The 24,891-nt window shown below is 45.1% G+C and overlaps 1 protein-coding gene and 1 long non-coding RNA gene across 5 annotated transcripts in view; one reads left to right on the top strand and one right to left on the bottom strand.

Annotated features, from left to right (window-relative positions):
• The window catches only part of SIL1 (SIL1 nucleotide exchange factor), a 250,710-nt gene that overhangs the window by 208,243 nt on the left and 17,576 nt on the right, over positions 1-24,891 (top strand). The window lies entirely within an intron of this gene.
• LOC123001521 (uncharacterized) lies at positions 1,255-17,321 on the bottom strand. Its single transcript, XR_006410508.3, has 3 exons — positions 17,076-17,321; positions 11,479-11,599; positions 1,255-1,633 (listed from the first exon to the last, which is right to left on the bottom strand). It is a non-coding gene; the product is annotated as an uncharacterized LOC123001521 (long non-coding RNA).

Here is a 24,891-nt window from a genome sequence, read left to right as displayed (position 1 = left end):
TAAAACCATATGAAGGCTAGTATCTTCCATCTTTTCAAGGACTGTTTTTTCTTTTTCATTTTTCTCCTCTTTTTTTTCTGTAGTTCTTTTTATTGCCTGTTCAGTCTTTCTTGTTCATCTTTAAGCTGGGATTCCAAGAGACTGTACTCTCAGAGTAAATGTGGGGCAGGTTTCCATTTTGGGTGGCACTAGGCCTTGACTGTATCCACCTTTTGCCACAAGGCTGCCAAAAATCAAAACCCAGGTTCAACTGAATCATTGAATGCTCTAGGCCTGAGTGGCTTTGATACTGCTTACTTTTTTGGGTTCCTTATCTTCCTTAGCCTTTGATCCTTACCTTTAGTTTTTAATCATTTTGTTGCTTTTTGAGGCATTTAGGGAGATTTTTAAAAATATTCATTTTTGTTTTCAGAGAGTTGTTTGGTGTAAATAATCTAAGTCCCCATTATTGGAAATAAGAGGTGGGTATTCATTTTTTTAGAAATACTCTGATGTACCTTAGTTAAACCATCTTACTGTTTTCAACAGCTTTTCAGTTTATTCTGTATCTGTTTTTGATAGTAATCTTTTTGGTATTTTATGATTATACATGCTGTTGGCATTTGGTGTGTGTGTGTTTGTATGTGTTATATCTATTTGTGTTTATCTATTTGTGAATGTTAGATATGTCTATGTTAAGTATGTTACATTACTGTTAAGTATATATAGAGCAATTTCATTTTCATCAAGGTGGATCTGAGAGCAATTCATGGTGAATTGTATGCATTTTGCCATCTATTAAGATGACCATGTGATAAACCTCTACTGTGACTTCCCTTTCTGTGAATTGTATTTATAGATTACTTAGTGATGAATTATCCTTACAAATCTATAATGAATTTTCTTGGTCGTGTAGTAATCAATCATTGCTGCATAACAAATTACAGCACATTCAATTGTTTAAAGCAATGAACAATTATTATATAATTTTCTATGTATCAGAAGTCCAGCCATGACTTAGTGGGTCCTCTGCATTGCTCAGTAGCTGGGGTCCAATCTGGGGGTTGACTAGGGAAAACGCAAGTGTAAACTCATGTGGCTGTTGACAGAATTCAATTTTGTTCAGGTTGTTGTCAGGTTAGGGGCCTCAGTTTCTTTCTGGCTGGAGCCTGCCCTCAGTTCCTTGCCACGTGGCCATCTCTATAAACAGCTTACAACATGGCAGCTTGCTTCTCCAAGGCCAGCAAAGGGGAGAGTTCTCAGCAAAGTAGGCATTCGAGTGTTACATAGTTGATTACATACACGTAATCACATATGTCCTGTCATCTTTGCTGTATTGTTTAGAAGGAAGTCATACACTCCCACTTAAGGGGAGTGAATTACACAAGATTGTGTCTGGTTTAGGTCTAGATCTTATGAATTGGCTGCAAGTGACAGAAAATGCATAGATAAGGCAGACATCTATTTGTCTCTTGTCTAAATATCATCATCAGGTCAGCAGCCTAGGGCTTGTATGGCAGCCTTTCTCCAGGTAGACACAGGATTCTTGAGTTTTTTCCACTCACATTGTGATGCCGTCCCTCAGGAGTAACCCTTTCCTCATCATCCAAGATGGCCAGATATGCATTCCTTAGAGCAGAGTGAAGGAAGGAACCTAGAAGAGGAGGCAAATGACATTTAAAAGGGTTTTTATTTTTGAGGATCCTACAAGCTGTCAAGTGATGCTTCTGCTTATACTCCATTGGCCAGAATGTAGTCTTTATTTGCCTAGAAAAAATTTTGCTGCTGTGTACGAATGGGAGAGCAGATCATGAGGGACCACTATCAGTTTCTGCCACAGTTAGCTTTAAGCTAAAAACAAAACAAAACAAACCCAAAACTAGTTTTTCTTCGCCCTGGAATAGTTAAGCATACAAATTTTTTTTTTTATATTTGTAAAGATAATCTGAGAAAACACCAATGACTTGGTTTCTCTTTTATAGAAGGGGCAGGAATTGAAGAGTACACTATACCAGAGGGGACTGGACTGACTAGGAGCAGCTAAAGTGTGGATATGAGAAAGGCGGTTGTGGAAAAGGAGGCTGCCAGGGGGAGGGGCTTTACATACACCATCTCATTTAATCCTTGTAGCAGTTCTTACTGTAATAGTATTCTGGCTTTAGAGAAGGTACTTGCCCAGGGATACTCAGATAATTTATGCGAAGGCTATAGATTTTGTTGAAGGGTTAACAGACTCTCACAAAATGTGCCATCCCTCTAAAGGTCTTAAGTGGGAAACCTAGTCTTTTTATTCATCATTCACACAAGCTCTTGACTTTGATATTTTGAGGTTGCAGGAAATGAGATAGGGAGGGAGCAGGTGGGATTTATGGAAAGTCTTCCATACTCATTCTAGTTCCCATAAACAGTCAGACTGGTGGTCAGGATGTGACTTGATAAAAGTCTCGTCTGTATCCTCCTTTCCTTCCATCATCTACTTGTACATTAGGAGGTGTTCAGTGGACACTAACTGAATTGATCCTTATTAGGGATTTCATGCCCACAGGCTCCAGCCTGTTGCTAACAAACCCTGAAAACAGCTCTGACTATCCTTTCCAGAAATAGGCCTGGTCAGACGGGCAAGCATATTTCAATCTCTACTGCTCTGGTTCATTTTTCAGAACAGTCAAGCCCCTTCTCAGTGGTCTCTCTAGCAGATTTAAGTCACGTCATCGTTGGGGAACCTTCTGTCATACTTTGTCTCTTATCAAGTACTTTATTTATTAAATTCTGATCAGTTAGAAGTTTCCTCTCCCAGCCTTTCTTCTGCTGGTAATAGTAGTCCATTACTGAAAGAGGACAATTCATATAGGGGAGGGGGAGGGAAATAATTGAAAGATGGCAGGAAATAGCAATCCTTTCCCCCATTGGTGACAGCCATGCCTTGCAGCCAGTGCTGCACGGGTAGAAGACTGGTCGGGGAGTCTCAGGGCTTTTTCAGGATGTTGGCTACATCCCATTATCTCCGCCGAATGCGTGCGAAGTGTTTAATGAACAGCACTGAGTAAAAAGCTGTCGTGACTGTGGAACAGAAGGATTTCCTCGTATTGGACAATCCATAATCCCTTTGTTTCAGGGAAATCTCTAAGATTGACTTCCCAGTCTGCCTCCCAGCCCCCACTGCATTTCGTTTGTGTGCAGAGCCTTGAGGTTTAAAGCTAATTTATTTCTATCTCATTTTCTTTCAGCTTTTATACTGCATTTAATCAGTTGCTTTGGTCCCACTGCCACTTCAGCCAGGCTTGCCGGGAAAGGATTGTAGCTGGGCCCTGATGCTCCCGCCTCATCCAGAGCATCTGGCCAACATGCCAGAACCCAGAATGTCTCCGAGGCTTCCTGCTCTCTTTGAGTGTTACGCGCAGGATAGTTTAGAGAGACTTCCCTTTGCAGAGCACCCAGAAAATGGAAAGGATGAAAGGTGCTAAAGGGTCTTTTTAAAAGCCAGCTAGAAAAATGTGTGAAACATGAAATGCAAGCCACCTCCTCTCTTCCTAAGAGTTTTCCCCGTTTTACTTTTTGGTCATTTAGATTCTCATGACAAGTAGGTGAGGGTAAAGTAGGGTTTCTGCCCCAGTGGGGTTTCTGTTTGGCATTAGACTGGGAGTTCTGGGGGCATCCTGAGGGCCTTGATCATAGCCATTGCTCTGGTACCTTCATTCTGAGCAAGTGTCTTTTCACAATCCTCATTGTCTCGGTGAAAAACTTTCTAAAATTCAAAGAGAAGCAAAGGCCAAGAAAGTGGGCCCGGGAGTAAACTTGCTGGGCAGCACTCAGCTAGGAAGAGAGGACAGGAATAGGCAAGCCCTGATGGCATTTAACATGAGATCCCTGATGCACAGATGTTCTTGCCAAAGAGCTTTGGATGGTGAGCAGTGGCTAGATGGAGGAGCCTCAGAACCACCTCAGCACCTCTGTTGAAGTGATCTGTGCAAGACCACGGGGCCATCTGGCAGCCAGAATGAGAGGATGAGTCAGAAGCTCTGAATTTTCAGGCTCAGATAAGACCTTCAGGTAGCATTTCCTGCCCAGTCAGAGAACTCCTGGGATCTGGGACAATGTGTTCCTGCAAGATTCAGATAAAGCCCCCTCTCCAGCTCTGTAACTCACAAAGAACTTAGCCTTAAACAAGCTGTAGTTTACCCTTTTGCAAAGATGAGAAACGGTGGGGGCTTCTCAAGCTGGATGGTGTCTCGTGGGGCAATGGGTGTCTCATACAAATACAAGTGTCTCATACAAAATTGTCCAGCCTGCCTGTCCTCCCTCCTTCTCTTCCTCTCCCCTTCCCTACAGCCTATTCTCAGATATTCATGGTAACCACTTGGGTCTCCACATCTGTCTTGCTATGGCTGATCTTGGCCCTGTGTTCTTGAAGTCTATACCCAAAGGTTCCCTAAAACTGCTTAGCCAAGAGATGCATAAGACTTGTTTTTCCCATGGAATGGAACCAGACATGTCTGTAATATTTTGGTAAATGTCCAGATGAGTGTCTTTGAAGTGACTCACTTAAATTTAAATTTTATGTCTTCAACTCTGATTTGGTAATACATTCACATGGTTCAGAATTCAAAGGGCGCAAAGGAGCATGGTGAAAACGCTTTGTCTGACCCTCTCTTTGCTGTGCAGCTTCCCTTTCTTAAGGCAACCAGTGTTGCCAGTTTCTTCTAGAGATATTGATGCATATTCAAGTAAATAGACCCATACAGTATTTTTTCCGTTTTTACACAAAAGGTAGGTTACTATATCTACATCATTCTACAATTTGTTTTTTCCATTTAACAGTATATCTTGGACATGATTCTTGATCTGTACATAAAGCGCTTCTTGGGAGATAGGTTTTGTTTTTCAATAAACGTAGAATGACTCAGGTGGAAGCTTTTGTGAAAACACGCACATTGACCCGTGTTCAAAAACGACAGCGGTCCAATTAATTAGGCTTACTACTTGGCAAAATTCACTGTTTAAACAAAGGATGTATTTGATTGTTGTGTCTAAGAAGTGATTACTGATGACTTTTTAGAGCTAGTATGACTCATGAAGCATCTTTGATGATAAGTTTGGAATGCCTGTGTCATTAGTTCTGATTGGGAGTTTGTGCAGTTCAGAATTTTAGTTTAAAATATGTTAAGGCAGTAAAGCAGCCACGTGCTGAATCTCTTTGGTTACACTCTGTCCCCTCTACTGTGTTGGGACTGTTTTCTAACAATCAGGTGTAGGGGGCTGTGCTACGTATTCCATGACCACTAGATACTTTGGACTCTGGTGGTGCCCTGATGCTTTATCTTAGCAACTGTGAAAAGTAAAAACAAAAAGCTTAGCTGTTTGCATTTTCTGTACTGAAAGCTGTTGACAAGATGGGAATGCTTCCAGACCCATGTGGTCGACTGGGATGTGGCCCTTTTGTGATCATGTTCTTGTGATAGACCATCCCCAGAGGGATTGGGGGTGGGGGTGGGGGGATGAGTTGGAGGTGGGTAGGAGGGCTCCATCCTGAGTGTTTGCCAGGGAAGCCATTTAATGCTGCCGGGAGAGCCAGGCTATTTACAGAAGACAAAATCCACAGCTCTTGCCCTTTAGGGGGTTGTGAGGGCTTAGAATTCTCAGGGACAGCTTAAGATATCAAGAGGTCCTAAACACTGAAAAGAATGTAGTGCCTGTCCCACCCACGGCCCCTCCTCTTCTCTCCACAAATAGGGAACTCAAAATAAAAATAATTCCAAATTTCAAGTAAGGTCTACCACCCTAGGATGGATGACTAGTTAGATTTTTAAAAATAATATATTAAATATCAAATTGACTCAATTTTTGCCCTCAGGTTTTTTGGGTACCCATGCCTTGCAGATGCCCAAGGACAGACTAAGTGTCTGTTTAATGCTCCAATGTTGAGAATTTCTAGCTCTCCTAAGGTGCTGCCCTTTTCTGGGATTTGGATGGCAGGAATTATTTTACAATGTAAAGAATTTTGAAGTTTTAAAAAATGTTCTTTTGTTTATTTAATAATCTATTTACCCCAACTGAACATTGAAATAGCTCTGAAATTTTTCTCCAAGAAACGCATTTTCTTCTTGAGTGCTCCATGATGAAATCAGTCTTAATTTCAGTTCAACTAGTGTGTAAAAACACACAGTGAGTGATTATTAGTCCCCGAAGGAGGCAAGACAGATGGAGCCCAGAATGGAATTGGCTTTATGATTAATTGAATCCTTGAAGAGTTGAATAGAGTTAGAGCTGATTCGGCCCAATCAGCGCCTTGAGACGGCTGGTGCTGTCCCGAGCCTGAGAGAGGAAAGGGTCACAATAACCCAGATTTATCCTCTATTAAAATGGATTGGATGTATGCACCAGACGGTTCCCATTTTTAAACCATTGATGCAGGATAATTGGAATGGAAACAAACAAGATTAGAACTAGATTACAGGTATTTGTGCAAGTTGCCTCCTAAATCAATCAGAGTCGATGATTTATTCTGAGGGTGCGTTATCATTAGAGTGAATCATTGAAACTCTGCGACACATCTGGAGCTGTCCAGCCAGAAGGGGAAGAGGAAGGAGGGGGTGCAGAGCACTGCTTGGGGTTGGGAACGAGGCACAACTATACAGTGCTTTTCTGGCCTTTTGGGCAGACATCTTCCAGAGAGAATTTTAATTTAATTTTGCTCTTTTTCTTTCCAGCAGGGATGTGTAATGTTTAGGTTTGAGATGACTGCCTCTATGCCACAGTGAATAGATAGATGTGTTCTTTTACAATGTCTGATCCAGTGGTCACCCAGGGCAGCTGCTGCCTGTGGAGACCCTGTAGTTCAGGGAGCCAGAAGGAGAAGGCCTGGTGCCATGGGGACTGCAGCCACATTAACCACCAAGTCCATTAGGATGTTGGGTGGGTGCCTTGTCAGGGGGCCTGTTGGTGCAGGACATCATCTGTGGAGCTGGAAAGCTTGGGTTTGCCCTCATGGACAGGCTACACTTCCTGGGCCAGACACTGAGGGAAGACGCCCAAGTTCCCTCCCAGCCCTTTGCCACCACTGAATCTGGCCATGGCCATAGGGTGGTGTATGGGGTTGTGGTCCTAAGGGTGACTGATTTAATCGTGAACTCAGTCTGGACACAGAGCTCACGGTCTCATGTCTACAGCCAGCTAACTAACATTTGAGTACTCATTTTACTTAGAAAACAAGAGGACCAGATATCTGATGTTTCTTCTGTGTGGAGAGATGTACCACTGTCCCTTTCCTTCTTGAATTGTCTTCCAGGCACTGGGGCCCATACTAAGTCCTTGGCAGCATGCTGGGTTAACCCCATAGAAGTCCCATCTGTTAGGCAAGCCTCACCCTTACCTTCAAACTGTGCTTTTTTTTTTTTTTTTCTTTCTTTTTTTCCCCCCCCCTTTTCTTTTTTCCATTTTGAGCTCTTGTGAGTCAGGCTGCAGGCAGCTCATTTACATGGGAGTCAGCCAGAAGGAAAGCGGCTTGAAGTCTACTTTCATTTTGCCGTGGGAGGTGTTTTCCTGTTGAATTGCTAACCAGGCAGGTCAGAGGGAATCATAAGGGATCTCAGTCATCCTTAGATGGAAACAAGTACAGCAAAGTACCTCGGAAGCGGGTGAAAAAAATCTTCCTTGATGGCATTTCTCAACTCCGGCATTCTCCAAATTGAGCATACCTAAAAGGCACTGTCCCCAAGGGAAGGAGGGGGCGGTTTCTTGGTCCCACGTCAGGGAGGTAAAAAACCAAGGCCCATGCCACACCCTCAGGCCACTGTAGAGCTAAGAACTGAGCCCTGCTTCTCTTCTCCCTGTTTTCCCACTTCCATGTCCTGCTGTTACCTTGGTCCTGCTAGCAGCTCTGGCTGTAGCTGCCATTGTGTTAGGCACAAAGGACTTTAATTTGCCTATTTTGTTGGAGTCCCTTTTGTGTGGAATAGCGCCTGAAAAGTATGTAATCCCCTTGTGTCCATTACAGCCTTTGTTCTTGTCAGAGAAATGTCCTCCCTTTCCAGCTCAGCCTCAGCTGGACATTTTGCCGTGCCCTAGCCTGGGCCCCAAGAGCAAGCAGTGCTCAGCAGATTTTCCTTCCTTGCTTTGGTGTGGGGACGGGAGAGGGGAGTGGCGTTCCTGCTTAGGGGGCCATGCCTGATTCCGTGGACCTGAAAGGCCTCAAGCACGTATGGGAAAGAGAGGAATTGGTGATAGTGTCAGTCTTGCCTGGGACTGCTTGTCTTTCCTGTAATCCTTGGTATCTGAGGTCAAAGCAGTGTGTTCCTCTTTTTGTGCTCGAGTCTGGATTCTACCTCCCATCTGCCTAGAGTGATACTTGTCCTGGAGTCCTGGAAATGCAGCTGCTCTGTTCAGTGACAAGAAGACAGGCTAGGCACTTAACCCTGCTGGTTATATAAGGTGGGAGAAGAACTCAGCAGTGTCTTTCTTAGCCTTTGATTCCTTAGACTTTGGTTGAAACCTGTCCTCTGGGGCTTGGGAATATTCTAGGCACCTTTGCTAATTCCCCAGTGAAGCCCAATGTGACACGAAGCTCTTATTTTAGCCTCGAGCGTGACACATGGTACTTCTGCCTATTATGTCCCATCCATCTGTCAAATGCCCAGTGCTATGGGTGGGGTACGTATTAGAGAGATGGTTGAGTGAGCTGTTCACAGCAGAGGAAACTGTTGTCTGCAAGTGGTTAGGATCAATTTCTGGGGGGAAGGATGCCAGCTAGGCTTGTGTCTCACAGAGACTTTCTTTTTCTGCTTGGACATCAGCGTAGTTCCCATTCATAGTTTCTTCTTCTCTTGAGGCCAGCGTTCTCTGTTCTGACTGGGTGGGTAGACAAGCCCTATTGGGAAGGGCTAGAACATAGGAGACCCATTAGAGTGGAATGGGTGATGGTAGGACAGACGTGTTTGGACAAATACCTCCTGTATGTCTCATGCAACATGAAGGGGCCTATCCTCATCCCCCTCCCCTCTTTCTGTGACACCCCACCTTCTGGACTACTAGGCAAATGTGATTCTGGATGACAAGCTGGAAGGGGAGAACTAAGCCAGGTAGCACTCATGGCTAAGGGCTTCCCACCAGGAGTGATGCTTTTTGGAATAGTGCCTAATGCCATCTCCCCTCCCCCACCCCCGCATTGCCATGTTCTTAAAAGGTGACTTTGTCAAACATGAGGTTTGAGGAACCATGCTGGGGAAGTACTACAGGAAGTAGAGGTGCCATCCAGGGATGCAGAGGAATGCAGAGGGCAGGAGCAGCAGGGTCGCACTGATTGGCACAGTGACCTTGACCAAAGCCCTTACACTATCTGTGTTCTTACCTGAAGTACAGACTGTTCTCCTGTACCTCCTGGAGAAAGATGAGACTATCCCTATAAAATGCTCTGATTGTCAGGAAGAAAGATGCTGTATCTGTGCCAGTTGTTGTTGTTACAAATGGTGACACTTGAAAATCGATAGGGCAACACTCTGAGGAGCCGCAAATACTACCCATGCCCGTTTGTTTTCCATTTTGTTTTCGCCTTTTCCTAATGAAAGGGAGGGGCAGATGCTGTGGGCCCTGCACACCTCACTCATGGTTGCAAAGATTAACCTCAAGGTAACGAGCACAGCCAGGACCATGAACTGGGCAAAGGCATTTGGCTGCCATGCTTGTTGCCCATGGCAGACAGGCTCAGAGAGTCCGGCTCATTTGACAAATGTTTACTGAATTTCAACTCTGTTACATTCTAAGAGGATAGAAAGATGCATTTGGCATATTACTTACCCAAAATGTTTAGAGTCTAGGCCGAGGCACGAAGAATGTTTAGAAATAACCAGAGTACCTATGATATTCAACACACTGTGCCAAGTGGTTTATATACATTTTCACATTGAATCTAAGTACTATTATGAATAAGTATAGTTACTTCCATTTTACCCAGGAGGACCCTGAAGCCTAGAGAGGTCACATAATTCCCTAGGGTCACATAGCTGGGCTGTGTTAGAGCTACAACATGAGCCTAGGGGGACACAAAAGCCAAGCTCTTAACCATTGTGTTGTGCCCATGATAATAAATGCTGAGAGGCAGACAGAGACAGAGAGGGAAAGAGGCAGAGGGAGGAGGGGAGCACGAAGATGGGAAGACAGGCTGAAGGGGGTTGGAGAGAGAGAGAGCTAGATATCCGGGTTCCTATTGTTTGTGAGTGATAGTCAGCCTTATTCTTTGCTTTTATTTCTGACTTTCTGACCTCTGCTTTTATTTCTATGTTATGCCACAGGTCAGATCAACCCCTGGAGCAAAGTCAAGGTCTATATCTGGTGTGGGCTCTAGATAGGAAACTTGATTTGGGTGGCTCACCAGTCGCATGAAATGACCCTTAGCAAACATTCCCATCATGAAGTGGACTCTGATTGCTCCCTGGGGAAGGTCTTGGGATTTCTTTGCTCCTTTCTTGATAAATTGGGTTCCTGTGTCTCTGTAATTGAATGGTACTCCCTTCAACCCCTTTCAGCTTGTCTTCCCAAATGGTACCCCCCTCCTCTCCAGGGGCTCCTTCTGGAATCACTGAGAGCTTGAATGCCATTTTCAATGTGTGGTCCTGGGCCCAGAATGCTTCTCAGAAGAAATTGTCTCCTTATTACTAGAGACAAGGCACCCAGGGGGATCCTCTGATACAAACGAGAGGTGGCCATGGCAGGGTTGAACCCACCACTCTGGGAGGGAAGTTTGCCTGTTGTCATCAAGCACTGGAGAGGGACCCTGCCTTTGGGGAGAGGGTCAAGCACAGTATTTTTAGCAAGCAATCCTTTATCATTTATTCAGCCACTTTAAAAATAGATACCACTCTTTCTTTCTAATTGGCACCATTTGTCATCCTCTGTCGGTGCTTTTCACACACTGAATTGTTCATGAATATTTATTTACCCTCCCGGAGGCAACTCCATATATGTGTGTGTGTGTGTACCCGTGCATGCATCTCTCAAAACGCATTCTGCCCCTCTTTGTTTTTTGTTTTTTTTTTTTATCATGAAAGGTGACACAGTGGAAGGCGGGGAATGGAAAGCTGGGGCCCTTGTCTTTGAACCCCTTTCTTTCATGTGCAAGTGGTAAGTCCTCGCACCTCTGTTCCACATCCTCTGTGTCTGCGAGGTTACCTCTCCTTCTGGTTGCTCAGAGTATCGCCTTTTTTTTTTTTTTTTTTTTTTTAAGGAACTAAGCCAACTTAAGCTCCCATAACATACCTCCACTCTTTTAGTCTGGCTGGTGAAATGCTTCCCCTTGGCAGTCAAATCCAGGATCCCTGAGATACTCTGATTGAGGTCCCTGGCTTAGGACATTCAGCTATTCAGATTTGGTGTTGTTGGCAAAAACTATGTGAGAGGAGAAGGGAGCCAGCTTTCACCTTTTTTTCCCTCCAGGTAAACCTCTGCTTCTCAGCCACACTGATACCCAAGCCCTAGCAGTTCTGAATAACAGAGGAGCCTGGAGCTTACCTCAAGGATGTTGTGCCGAGCTGAGGGCTCTGGAGAGAACCTTCCCCTTGTGGCTGGGCCTCTCCGCTTGATATGTCTCCGTTCCTGAGCCATTGTTCTGTCTTTTGACTCTCCAGAGTGGCTGAAAAGACAGGATGACTGCCTGAGCATTTAAATTATGAGGGGATTTATTATTGATAATGTACATTTCTCGGGTGTGTTTCATTTAGCACCCCTAGATGCTCTTTCCATTTGCTCCTATAGAAGACTACATTCTCTCCCTCTTAATATCTTCTCTAGACCAGAAATGATTCCATATGTCATCTCAGTCTTCTCCCAACCCTCCCCCATCTGCTAGCAAGGCATCCCTCTCTCCCCATAGCCTGTCTCAAGACTTAATTCTTCTGGTCTTAAAAATTCATACTTTCATTTTCTTTTTTTTTATAATAATATTTTTTTATTATGTTAGTCACCATACAGTATATCCCTAGTTTTTAATGTAAAGTTCCATGATTCATTACTTGCGTATAGCACCCAGTGCACCATGCAATACGTGCACTCCTTAATATCCATCACCAGCCTATCCCATTCCGCCACCCCCCACCCCTCTGAAGCCTTCAGTTTCCCAGAGTCCATAGTCTCTCATGGTTCATTCCCCCTTCTGTTTACCCCCCCCTTCTTCTTCCCTTTCTTCTCCTACCGATCTTCCTACTTCTTATGTTCCATAAATGAGTGAAACCATATGATAATTGTCTTTCTCTGCTTGACTTATTTCGCTTAGCATTATCTCCTCCAGTCCCGTCCATGTTGCAGCAAATGTTGAGAAATCGTTCTTTTTGATGGCTGAGTAATATTCCATTGTATATATGGACCACATCTTCTTAATCCAGTCATCTGTTGAAGGGCATCTCGGCTCCTTCCACGATTTAGCTATTTTCAAACAGTGTAGTGACTATCTGCTATGTGCTAGACACTCTGCTGTACTAGGGATGTAGTAATGAATAAGACAGGTCTGACTTCTTAAATAGTTGACCTTCTAGTCAGAAATTAATATTTAAACTCAGTTAATACATCATCAGAATTAAAAACTTTAGTGCATCAAAGGATACCATCAAGAAATTGGAAAAACAAAGCACAGAATTGGAGAAAATTTTACAAATCGTGTATCTGATAAGGTACTTGAATCTAGAATATGTAAAGAACTCTTACAAATCAATAATAAAGAAAACTCAATTAAAAAATTGGCAAAGGCTCTGAGTAGACAGCTGTCCAAAGAAGATATACAATGTCCAATAAACACGTGAGAAGATACCCAGCCTCATTAGCCACCAGGGCAATGTGAATCAAAACCATAGTGAGATAAAATTTTATACTCACCAAAGTGGCTATTATCAAAAAGACAGATAATAACAAGTGTTGGCGAGAATGGAGAAATTGGAACCCTCATACACTGCTAGTGGGAATGTGAAATGATCCAACTGTTTTGAAAAAGAGTCTCCATTCCTCAAATAGTTAAGCGTGGAGTTACTATAGGACCCAGCACTTCCATCTTGGGTGTATACCCAAGACAAATGAAAGCATATGTCTACATAAAAACTTAAGTATGAGTGTGCATAGTAGCATTATTCATAATATCCAGTAAGTGGAAACAACCCAAATGTCGATGAATTTATAAATCGATAAACACAATGTGGTCTATCCATACAATGGAATATTTGACAAAGAGAAATGAAGTACTGATTACATGTTACACATGGATGGAACTTTAAAACACGCTAAGTGAGAGAAGCCAGTCACTAAGGAGCTCCTGTTTTGTGATGACATATATAAGAAATGTCCAGGCTAGGTAAATTTAAAAAGCCAGAAAGCAGATTAGTGGTTGCCTAATCTTGGGAGGGTGGGAGTTGGGGGGTTAGACTGCTAATAGGTATAGGTTTTGGTGGGGAGGGTGGGTGATGAAAATGTTTAAAAATTAATTGATGATCGCACAACTCTGAATATATTAAAAGTTACTGAATTATATGGGTGAATTATATATGAATTATATCTCAATAATGGATTATGTAGGGATTTCTTAGACGTTTTAGTTAGGGAGGACTTCGGTAAGCTATTTCATTCTAGCCTCAACTCAAATGTTTAGCCATGCACACATTAAGGTGAGTTTTTCTGGCGGGGATGGGGGGAGCAGATAGCCAGTACCGGAGCCCTGAGGCAGGGACAAGCTGGAGAGTCAGTGAAGCGGCCAGAAGGCCGGTGTTGTTGGAATGGGGTAAACCAGAGGGAAACTAAGAATAAGTAAGACTGGGGGATTTGGCAGTATACCTAGGAAACAAGTAAAATACATATTTGGATTTTATTCTAAGGGAAAGCCACTGTTGACTTTTCATCAGGGAAATGACAAGATCTGATTTACCTTTTTTGTTTTTGTTTTTGTTTTTTAGATTTGTTTATTATAGAGAGTATGCCCCCAAATAGAGGGAGGGGCAGAAGGAGAGACTCTTCAAGCAGACTCCCTGCTCAGCATGGAGCCTGATGTGGGGCTCAGTCTCACAGCCCATGAAATCATGACTGAGCTGAAACCAGGAGTCTGCCACTTAAGACTGAGCCACCCAGGCGCCCCTGATGTACATTTTTTTGAATGATCCCTCTGGTTGCTTATGGGAAGGAACTCTTCATAATTTCGTAATGTAGAACGTCCTATCTTGTTGTTTTACTGTCTTGTTGTCTCATATCTCCTATGATAGGAAGTTCTTCTAGGTGTCTCCTTCAAGTCATCCCTTCTCATCAAGATTCTGGAAGGGAGATCTCATGACCATAATAGCCGTTTCTAACTGGGAAGATTGTTGGTCTCCAGATTAGGACATGGAGTGAGAAAGCTTCACATCTCTGCATGGATGTGGCTACGTCTATCATGAGGTTTTGACTTTCTAGGCTCAGGATCATGGTCTGTTTGGATTTCCAGTGCTGGGGTTGGCTCTGGCCCTGGTACCCTGGGACAAGATAAGTAGGGCAATCCTTTTTCCTGCACCAACTAATAGCATACCCACTTCCTTCCCCTGAGTTGAGGGGCAGTCTTGAGGGCAAGCAATGCAGGGTGCTGTGTTCAGATCCCACAACCTGGTGGCAGGGTCAGAATGAAATTTTTTATGGCTCCAAGGAGCTCTTGAGATGCTGGTAATATAGTGACCTAAAACATAAGACAGGAGCTCTGTGGCTGGGATTGGAATGTGGTCTCCACTGCATGTTAGCTGTCTAAACTTGGGCAAATTATTAATCTCCTCAGCAGTTTCCTCATCTGTAAAATGGGAATAACAACACCTACCTCAGGCCAATTATCATGGGGGATTAAATGTGTTAATACACATGAAATATTAAGAAGAATGCCTAGCAGGGGTGCCTTTGTGGTTCAGTCAGTTAAGCTGTCTGCCTTTCGGTCATGTCATGATTTCAGGGTCCTGGGATTGAGCCTCACGTCGTCGTCAGGCTCCCTGCCTAGCAAGGAGTCTGCTTCTCCCTCTTCCTCTGCCCCTCCCCACTGCTTGTGTTCTGTCTCTCTCTCTCAAATAAATAAAATCTTAAAAAAAAAAATAGAAGAAGAATGCCTACCAAGTAGTGGTCAGAGTGTTAACCTCTTTGATTATCTTCTCTTTGTTCCTCCACAAGTTATCTCACAGAGTCAGCTCAGGATGGAGGTGTACTTCTCTGGGCAAGATTGTGGCTAGCACAAAGTCATTAGAGCTTTGCTTGCTGTACAAATATATTTTTTTAAATTTCATGTGTATTATTTCTTCTGATTCTAAAAGTAATGCACCCTCAGTGTAAGCTTTCCAAACATTAAAGTAATAATACATAATATCGAAAGTTGAAATTCTATCAAAAGGATGTAGATCAGTTGCAGAGAAGAACTGCCTAATGGTAGTTAATTTGCTCCTGCAACAAATATGTCTCGAGTGCCTATTACGTGCACCCTCTGAAGATTATTGTGAAGACTAGTAAGGGAGATAATGTAAGAAGAGTTCCTCGCTCATGCCAGGCACCCAGTTGAAGTGCTCGGTAATGGTGGCTTTATTACTTTGGTTACTGTTATCTTGATTAGAGGCAGAGGTGTGGGCATTGTATTTTATGTAAGCTTTTTCTTGACTGGAGGGCTGGGGCGTCTGGGCTGTAAAGGTCTTTGTTCTGTCTTGTATAGTGTTCTGGACCTTAAGGGCTTAATCAGAGCTTTTGGTGGCCTGTGGCCCTGACATCACACCCAGTTCTTCCCTTGTATAGTATCATTTGCAAGAAACAGAACACTGTGAAACATCTCTATCCTTTCCTTCTTATCGTTTATTAGCTTTTAATTGCTCTATAACAAATTACTTCCAAACTTACTGACTTAAAGCAACAGTAATCATTTATTAGATCTCACAGTTTCTGTGAGTCAGGAATTTGGAAGTGTAGTCAAGATGTTGGCTGCGACTGGGGTTGTGGGATCTGCTTCCAGCTCATATGCCTGACAAGTTGATGTGGGCTGTTGGTGAGAGGCCTCCGTTCCTCTTTAAGTGAGCCTCTCCGTAGGGCTGTTCAGGTATCCCCATGGCTCCCTTCAGAGGGAGCAGTGTAAGAGAACAAGGCGTGTCGGCCTTTTATGATGTAGCCTCAGAAGTCAGTACCATCACCTACTCTGTATTCTTTTGCCCGCACAGATCAGCCATGATTCGGTGTGAGAGGGAACTATACAAAGGCATAATACCAGAAGGCAAGGCATTGACGGCCATTTTGGAGACCAGCTACCACACCTTGTATCCAAAGACCCTTTCCTAGACACTGTGGGAGGGGACTCCAGGCATCCAGGGGCTGGCCCAGCCACTTTGTAGGTGCTCATCTGTGAGGTAGGCAGTGCTCATTGTGGCTTGCGGAGCCTGTACCCCTCCCCCATGCTCTGGCCTCAGTGTTCTGAGCTACCTCTTGGCTGAAGTAGTGGCATGTCAGAAGGACAGTGGTTTCATTTTTCAGGCTTTGACCATGATGGTAGATGGAGTAATATAAGACTGTGTGCTCTTCTAAGTCTGCCAGTGGCTTGGGCATCCGGACTCTGGATTTCTCAAAGTGGACTAACCGGCCCCTTTCTATAGGCTTCTTGGTTTCACAGGTGGGGGCAATTTTGCCACCTTGAAATTCAGTCATTTGAAGTTGAGGGTGGATGGTATTATACTTTTTAAAGTCTCTTTTCATTCCGTATAGTTTCATGTATTCTGTAAGGAAAAATCTCCCTTACGAGATGGCAGGGTTACGAGTTGGTTGGCAAAAGAGATTCTCAGGTAAGAGGCTCAGCTCTAGATAGACAGCTTGACAGTCTGTATATGGAGCAAGTTGCTTAACCTATCTGAGCCCCAGTTTCCTCAGTTGGGAAAGGAAGAAGACAATGCTTCACAGACTCATTGTGAGGATTAAATGAGATAATGTATGTATATTATAAATAAATAAACTTCTAGCACAGAGCACAGCACATGGTAAGGAAATAAGATCTGTCACTAAAAATATTATTAATGTCAGTTTGATCACCATCACCATCATGACCGTCGCCATCATGCTCATTGACCCTAAGTGGAATGGAGAGAGGGGCCGTGACTTACCAAGCAACACGGAGGGAATCTGGGCCTGGGAACAAGGTCTCCTTCCCTCTTGTTGCTTTCATACTTTCCATCTTGAATGTTCTTCCACGTGATGACTGATCCACAAATAGAAGTTTGGGCAACTCCCAATTATCCCTAGTGTGAATAATTCACTCTGAGATAATCTGTGCGCCTGGCTAGCTTCCCAAATCAGCTGAGTGGATTATTCTCCTCTTTCAATTATTCAACAGTACAAGTAATTGGGAGCTGGCATTAGCATATGAAGGCTGTGAGGTCATCTCCTGTTGTTCTCAGTTGCTCAGCCCTGTCAGTGGTGATGTTTCAGGGGAGCACGGAAGCTGTAGAGCAGAGTCCAAGGGGCAAGGACAGAGGTGGTGACAGGCATGCGGGTGAAGGACAACAGCCCTAGAATGACCTGCTGGGGTAGGTGAAGCTGCCAACTACAGAGCAGGAGAGCCAGACAGAACTATTTACAAAGGCTGCCTTCTCTCTTCCTGGGCAGAGGAGGGACCCTGGAGGCAGGGTCGTGCTTCCTTCAGGAGCTTTTGGATTTCAAGTTGACTCTGGAATTTTAGATGTTACTGGAGTCTTTTAAAATATGATAGGCTACCCTCCCCCCTTCTATTTGTTGTTCTCTTTGGCTTTGGGGTACTGTGCTAGGAGACTCAAGGAGCCTCTCCTTTCTGTGACTAGGGTCTGTACATTAAAAATAACGTGTAGTAGTGATGCATTCATATACAAAGTAACTGAGTAAAGATTTCTGTGTAGATTTGTAGTACATATGTATTTTTAATATGTAATGCAAAAACCAGCTCTTACCTCTGAGGGTAGGAGGAATGAGGTTACAAGAAAAGGATTTTTCCTGTGTGTTTTGCGTTTTGTATACTATGTGAATTTTTTTTTACCATGAGCTTATATTTGTTTCTAATGAAATGATATAATAAAAGTAAGACATAGAAGAGGAGCTGCTGTTGGGTTTCGCAGCATTAGCCCTTTGAGCCATCATGGTATGTAACCTGGAATTGGCTTGGGTTTTGGGGTGTACCCAGCTCTTTGTTCTGATCCCTTGAGCAAGGTGGCCATTGAGGCACTATGCATGAATACCATGACCCAGGCTCTCTTAGAGTCTTGTTCTCCTTGTGGGACTGAAGAAGCCTGTGTCTGCCTCCCAGTCATCAGTGCCTTGGCCCTGAGATTGTCATCCTCCCTCCTTTTCTTATTATCCCTTTCTCTTATCCTTCCCTGAGGACCCAGAAACCATTTGCCCTGGATCTGCTGGACTCAGGGTTACCCTGAAGTTATCACCACAGTCTCCTCTTTGCCTCCTGGGAGGAGAATAAAATTCTTGATTCTTACACTATTTTGATGTATGTGGTTTGTCCAAGTTCAGTAGTTTTGAAGGGAGAGGGAGGTTTAGTTGCCTTTTGAACTGTTTTTCTGGGTTTAAAAAAATACTTTTATTTAGTTTGTGACTCAAGAAAAGTTGTTTGAGGGGTGCCTGGGTGGCTCAGTTGGTTAAGCGTCTGCCTTGGGCTTAGGTCATGATCCCGGGGTCCTGGGATCGAGCCCCGCGTCGGGCTCCCTGCTCAGCGGGAAGCCTGCTTCTCCCTCTCCCTCTGCTGCTTGCCCTGCTTGTGCACTCGCACTCTCTCTCTGTCAAATAAATAAATAAAATCTTCTAAAAAAAAAAAAAAAGTTGTTTGAGCTCAGTTTGGGGTTTATAGTACTGACGTTAACTCCAGGTTTTGGCTGATGATTGGTTCCAGTGTGTGCTTAGGAAGGGCGGGGGCAAAGTGAGAGGTGGGAACTTTTTTTTGTCTCTGGGGCTCTCAATAGCAGCAATAAATTTTGATGTGTGTGGAGCAGGAGCGGAGCCAGCTCAAAGAGCTCTGGGCCAGAGGGCCCATCCATGGGCAGGCTGCTTTTCAGCCTGGCTGGAGGTTCTTACATCTGGGCCCAGCATGGCTGCACTGAACCAGACCTTCAAAAGTGGCTCTGGAGTAGCAAGCATAGCTAGAGCATTTAGGTACTCCACATGGGAGCCCAGCTTCATTTTCCTCCATTCCTAGAGAAGGCCTCAGTGGCAGAAAGAACTTGGAAGACACATATTGGCCAGCGTCACTGATAAGAGCAGGCCCCAGGTCGATGGTGAAATTGACGGAATCACAAGAGTGTACAGAGCTTAAGCTGAAGCCTTAAGACTGCTGCATTGGGCTCCCGAGAGTCCCTATGATCTTCTTTCCCTAGATGGTCTTGGAACAAAGAGACTTCCTGAATATGTTTCAGCTCTGTGTGACCTGACAGAGGTCTGAGTTTCCAGAGTCCCTTGAGAAGGGAAGAGACAACTGGGGGTGTTGGCCGGAACCTAAGGAGGGCGTTTGAGGAGTGTGCAGGAGTGAGCCCTGCAGGTGAGGAATGCCAGGGACCTTTCTTCCTTAAAGCCACATTAGGGGGAGAGCCCCACTGTAAGCCTTTTATGCTAGGCGCTGAGCCAGTAGGTGGCTTTGGTGGCAGTGGAGATGTGGTAGGTTTTCTATTTCTGTACTAAAATACCTGCTTCCCTTCTGCAGGAGGTAGGAGTATCTTGGAATAGAGAACCACCCTCTGGAACCATTGGTGTGAATGGGAGTGGCTCTGAGCTGAGCATCATCCCCATGCTTAGGTCCTTACCAAAGGTGGTGAGCTGAGATTTCCAGGTTGGAAATAGTTTATTCTCTATGGCTGGTGCTATGGGAAGGAGATTCAAGTATGGCAAGGAGATTCATGCAAAAAGCTTCCAATGAGTTGGCTACCCGGGAACTTGATGCTTTGGTACTATGTGGGTTTCCTAAATATGGAGCTCTTTGGTGTCCCACATGGCCCCATGGTTGGTTAGGCCTTGAGGCTGTTTGCAAGGATGGGCTGCTGTTAAAGGAACAAGCAGAGGGCCTTGAGAACATTTAGAGTTGGTGGGTCAGACTGGATCTCTGCAAGCAGAGCCCTGGTCAGACGGTTACAAACCTGGCCTGCCTCCCATTCTAGCCCTAAATAACCAATTATTACCCAGCGTCATGGCTTGAGGTGGTATAAAACTGTGGTGAGCTGTGAAGGCTCCTGCTTGATGTTGTTTCTGGTCTCTCAGCACATTCTTCTATCCTCCACCTTTGGAAAATACTTCCTTTCTTTTGGGACTCTCATCACCAGAACCATGTGGTCAGGTAAGGGTGTTCATCTTTCTTTGCCACCTCTTCCATTCCCGACTAAGGCTGTGTGACCTAGACCAGCCAGGTGCAGTGCCTCTGCCCTCCGTGCAGTGACTGGCCCAGGAGTAGGCATGTGACACAAGCAGAGCCAATGGAAGTCCTGCCCTGAAATTCTGAACTACTTGAGGTAGAGAACTCTTAATGCTGTGATGTGTTTAGGAGCTGCCAGAGGCCACCAGTCTCACCCCTGCCTGGAGCAAGCAGCCTCATCTAGAGAGGGAAGCAAAGCCTGGAAATGCAGCCTGGGAGAGGACCCTCATACATTGCTGAGCCTCCAGTCCCAGTTTGACTCTTACTTTTGTCATCCTTCTTCACGATGGAACCCAACAAACTGTCTTTTTCACTTAGATAAATCTGAATTCTGTTTTACTTCCTTAAGAACAAAGTCCTAACTAATACAAAACACCTTCCAGCTGACCATGCTCTCTGCTTCCAAATAGCTAATGTCATGTCTAGGGAAGCTGCTTCCGTGGTGGAACGCTGTGCCCCGTACTGTGCTTCACACAATTTGGGGGCTCACTTCATGTTTCTTATGAGGCTACGTGCTCCCTCATCCTCTGCCACCAGCTTTTAGGAAGAGAGTGGAGTCCAGAGCCTGGGTCTCCCAGCTTGCCTCTTGGTGTTGGTAAATCTTATCATCGATGCCTGCATTTTTCACCTCCTTCCTCTGCTTCTGCAGAGATAAATACAGTCTGTCAGTCTTGCTTTGCAGGGGCCTTGCCAAACATGCCACTGGTGGGGAGTTTATTGGTATACCTCAGGTGGCCATCTTCCAGATGGAGACGGGATCATACTTGCATGGCACAACACTGTTCACAGCCACGGGTCTGATCATCTCTCTCTGAAATCGCTGTTCTCTGGTGCCCAGCTTGAGCTGGTGCTGAATTTATTGTGCCTGCAACATCAGGGCAGTGTTAGAGGTTCCTTGCCCACTGCTTTTTCCCCAGGCTGCTTGTGCCAGCTGCAGGGCCCTTGTGAGGCTGTTAGGTGTCTCTCTGTGGCAGATTCATTGTTCCATATTTTTATTTAATTACTTACTTTTACAGCTCTTAGAATAAATCTAATTATCCATCTGTTATGCTACATTATGCCACTGCGGTTCATGCAATTCTTTCTCATTGTATGGTATTTGTCACTTGACCTTGCCCTCTTCCAGTGTTTGTGTTCCTCTGTGTGGCTCTGTGCCACCTCCTTGGTGGATTCCCAGCATGCCAGTCTATCAGGGCCCCCAGGCAGAGCTGACTGCAAGTGGCTTTTAGATGGAGCAAAGGTTGGAGTTCCTTGGAATATTGCAGAAGAAGAGAATGGCTAAGGACCCATCTCTGATACTATGCTGACCTGAGCTAGGTCTGGAAAGTTAGATTGGTATTAGAGTTCCAGAAAAGAAAGCAGGATTTCTAGCTTGGGGTTTCTGATCTTTCGACAGAGGGCTGTTGTCAAGGAGAACAGCCAGGAGAGGACAGCCTGAAAAAAGAGGACAGTTGGCCACCTGTGGATAGGTCTATGACTGCCCCGCCATGGCTGTCAGGTGGTGCCTAACATTAGGATTGAGTTAGGGCTGATCTTAGACATCGCGGAGGTGAACGTTATCTACTAGAGGTTGATTGTGGAAACCATGTGGAGGATCCTGGCTTCCAACTCTTTTTTCCCTCCTGTTACTGCCTAAAATTCTATTATTACCTTTAGAAATTAACTTCTTGTTTTTTCATACATCTCTTTGTGGACAAATGTAGATACTCCCCATAGGGTAACCCCCAGAGGTCATTGAACACCTCTGCTGTATTCCTTTTCACAAGCCGGCAGGGGATGTGTGGCAGTGGAGATGCACGAGGAAGTTGTTGAGGGAATCAAACTAGAGGTGGTGGGAAAGAGGATGCAAAATTTAAAACACTGGGGGGAGGCTGCCCTCTGTAAGCTCTTGGAGTAAGTAAGATGCTCAGAAAGGGAGGGAGATCATATGCCCTACCCATCCCCGCACCCAGGTGTGGCGCTGGGAAGTCTCAGCAGGGGAGCGGCACCCGAGCCAGCCTTGTCCCTTTAGGCAGTTCCTCCTTAACTGAGTATGGGCTTTGGGCTAGACCACGGAAAGTGAGGTTACTGGTGAAGAGACAACAAGGCACAATCCACGTCCTTGCGAGAGTTGACAGTTTAGCAGGGGAAACAGACTGACCAAATCTGTTGAGTGTGATGAAGGAGAAAGGGGGCCCCAGGAATGCATAGCAGAGGCCTGATGCGGGTCAGGTGGTGAACGAAGATTTCTCAGACGAAATGTTTGGAGTCTAAGACTTGGAGGTTGTAGGCTAGCCTGATGAAGATGGGGACAGAAATGAGGAGGGTGGGGAAAGGGCGCTCCAGGCAGAAACAGTAGAGAGCACAGCACATTTGAGTGGAGGAGTTCATTTGGGAAGGTGAGGGCCACTTTTGGTCCTGACATAGGGTCAGAATCTTGAGTGGAAGCATTGAGGTTGCTACTGCTACCGCTTCTAAAGCATGTTCCCATCAAGGACCAAGGGAGGATCCGTATGTGGCTCATAGGCTTTCTTGGGTGGAGGCTCTTGGTTCAGAGGCTCTGTGTTGTACCACCTCCTCTACCTAGGGCAGGGTCTGATACACTCCTCCTCCCTCCCACCACCCCTGCCTTCAACCCTGCCTCTGGCTCAAGACCACATTAAAGGCCTTCCAACTTGGATGTGGGCCCAGGTTGGAGCTCATTACAGCCCTATGGCCAGGCCCTCCATTTTCTCTTCCAGGTTAAGACTTGGCAGGCATCAAAGACTGCGAGGAACACCCCACAGGCCTTCTCCCTTAATGATCTCTCTCCTTCCCTCGGTCTGCATGGCCTCCCTAGCCAAGCTTTGCTCACCAGAGCCTCTGGTGACTTTTCGCAAGCTTTTCTTCATTCCAGCAAACAGAATTCAGTGACTAATTGCTGGTATTTTTTTTTCCCCTCAAGACTCTATTTATATAGGCTGTCATGTTGGGGGTGGGGAAGAGCAGGCTTTTAGTCTTGGGAGGACTGCTGTTTCCTGCTACTGCCATCATTAGACGGAGGCCCATGTGGCATTGATGTCCACACTTTGTCTTTATTCTTGTATTTTTTTTTTTGTCGTTTCGACATTTGGTTCTTTGAACATCTAACATCCCTTTTATGCTTCTCATCTCCCACAGAAGATTGTTGTATTTTGTCCCCCACCGAAGCTGAGTTTTCCTTTTGTCAGATTTCTCACTTTCTTCTTTAATGTATTTTGATCAGTGCGGCCATGTAGGTCTGGGTTTTATTGGGAGCTTTTCATCTTGGCAGTGGCCCTCAGGGCTTGGGTCTTCTTGCAAAAGCCCGGCTCTGCCACAGGCTCCTGAAGCAGGCCTTTCCTGGCCAAGGCTACAGAGAGCCCAGCCTGTCATCTGTCCAGGGACATGCTCTAGCCAACAATTTTCAAACTTAAGCGTGCATGAGAAGCAACAGGATTTAACCAGGATCTGTTAAAATACAGATTGCCAGGCTGATCCCCTAAAGCTTCTCATTCAGCAAGTCTGGTTTGGGGCCTGAGAGTTTTTATTACACATTATTTCCCGGGTGATGCTGGTACTGCTGGTCCAGAGACCACATCTTAAAAACCACCGTTTTAGTGTAATTGTTACTTTACCTTGTGCCAGAGTGTCCAGGGCCCTAGAGCAGGAAGAATAGCTGGAGACAGGTTCCCTTTTCCCTGTACTGGGCCCAGCTTTCCAAAATTAGATGATGACAGCTGTTGGCAGTGGCATCGTGATATTTAAACACTTTTACAGTGATTTCACTTGCCCCAAGTCATTTGATACGGCAGATCCTTCGGTTAAGTAACAGAGTTTCTTCAGTTGAGAAGCTCTGATAAGAACTGTTTCTTGGCCTTTCAGCTAGTAGTTTGTGGTGTTCTCCCCAGTTGAATCCAGGTCTCTTAGCTCCTGTTCTTGAGCTTTCGGGACTCTGCTACTTACTACATCACTATGTGACCTTGGGGAAAAGTACTTAACTCTCTATGACTTAGTTTATTGATTAGTAAAATGGGGGTAAAAATATCTGCCCCATAGAGTTGTCATGAGGATTGTGTAACTTAACTTTTTTTTTTTATTATTAGAGAGAAAGAGCACAAGTTGGGGAGGAGGCAGAGGGAGAGGGAGAAGCAGGCTCCCCGCTGAGCAGGGAGACTGACGTGGGTCTCAATCCCAGGACCTCAGGATCATGACCTGAGCCCAACGCAGACGCTTAACCGACTGAGCCACCCAGGTGCCCCTTGACTTAACATTTGAAAAATACTTGAGAGCTATGAAAGGACAGCACTCCAGAATTCATTCTCCTCCTGACTGTGAGGGGCTGCCCTTAGTTTTGCATTTCTGTTATTACAGGAGCCCCAGGAGAATGTCCCACCACTCACCAGGTAGTATCCCCCACCGTTAGGACAGGGCTCCATCACTTTGGAAGGGCACTTCTTTCTGTGGCCTGCCCTCAGGGAGCTGGAGCATAGCAAGGCAGGGGGTGGCCTTTGCCTCCAGGAGTTGAAGACGAGGCTTTTGGCGATGGGCTGGGTCAGTGTGAGAAG

This window comes from Ursus arctos, unplaced genomic scaffold, assembly GCF_023065955.2.
Source record: "Ursus arctos isolate Adak ecotype North America unplaced genomic scaffold, UrsArc2.0 scaffold_5, whole genome shotgun sequence".
Classification (NCBI taxonomy): Eukaryota; Metazoa; Chordata; class Mammalia; order Carnivora; family Ursidae; genus Ursus; species Ursus arctos.
Note: the sequence above shows the minus strand (reverse complement) of the source record. Positions and strands in the feature narration are given on the sequence as shown.